Below are 975 nucleotides of genomic sequence, written 5' to 3'. Positions count from 1 at the left end.
TCCAGCTGGTATTTTCTTGGACTTTGCAGCTGTTTCTGGTCATCAGTTCATTCCTGCAAACCTCTGAAGCTGAACAACAATGATGCTGCATTGCTGGCTGATCCCAAAAGGTTGATTCTGTTCATCTGGACGTTTTCAGAAACGTTTGCTCACTGATCAGGTGACTTCTTCAGTCTCAGCTGACTGCAGCTTTACAAGCTTACAAACAGCACATTTGCACAATGACTGAAAGCAGCAGCACCTGATATATATGATACTAATATAATACATATACATATATAATCCATACTAATGATGAAGGAACTGAGCTCACAGTCCATTGTTCATTCAGTGAACTACTCAGTTTATTTTGGGCCTCAGAAATGCTCACTCTGTTTGTACATCACTGTCAGCAATAGACTCATTCTGCTGTGTGGACAGGAACACATGTGACATCACTTCCTGTTTGTTTGTGACTGAAGAAGTTTACAAGGAATCATTTAGAAGAGTTTCAAACATCAACTGATTGAATCCATGAATCTGAAAACGTGTTTGTGAGTGAAAGAGACAGACATGTACAGACTGAACTAGCTGTTCAACAGTCAGAGTGTTTCTGTAACAGGAGACACTCTTTACACTCCACTCAGCACAGGGACACTGAGGAACCAGGAGGATATTTACTGACCCAAAACCCAGGATAAAGAGTTTGAGTGAATGTGGTGTTGAAGGTGTGGAGGTGGATCAGAGTGTCAGAGGAGACTCTGTAGAAGGACAGAGTGCCAGCAGGACAGTCCACATACACTGCTGCTCTGTTAGAGACAGAGGAGGAGGAGATGGATGTGTCTCTGTAATTGTGCCTGACACAACGAGGACCATCATCAGAGCAGATCAGACTCCAGGACTGATCATTGCATCCAAACCAACAGTCATAACTGTCTCCTTTCCTTCTGATGCTTCTGTAACTCACTGATATATCAACGTCTCCTCTCCACTCGA

At 43.1% G+C, this 975-nt stretch overlaps 1 long non-coding RNA gene across 1 annotated transcript in view; it reads right to left on the bottom strand.

The window, feature by feature from the left end:
* Positions 1-326: 326 nt before the first annotated feature.
* LOC143416009 (uncharacterized) overlaps positions 327-975 on the bottom strand; it is a 1,436-nt gene continuing 787 nt past the window's right edge. The window contains exon 2 of the long non-coding RNA XR_013096431.1: positions 327-975. This exon is cut by the window's right edge and continues 180 nt beyond it. This is a non-coding gene — a long non-coding RNA (uncharacterized LOC143416009).

The sequence above is a fragment of the Maylandia zebra genome, unplaced genomic scaffold, assembly GCF_041146795.1.
Source record: "Maylandia zebra isolate NMK-2024a unplaced genomic scaffold, Mzebra_GT3a scaffold11, whole genome shotgun sequence".
Taxonomy (NCBI): Eukaryota; Metazoa; Chordata; class Actinopteri; order Cichliformes; family Cichlidae; genus Maylandia; species Maylandia zebra.
Note: the sequence above shows the minus strand (reverse complement) of the source record. Positions and strands in the feature narration are given on the sequence as shown.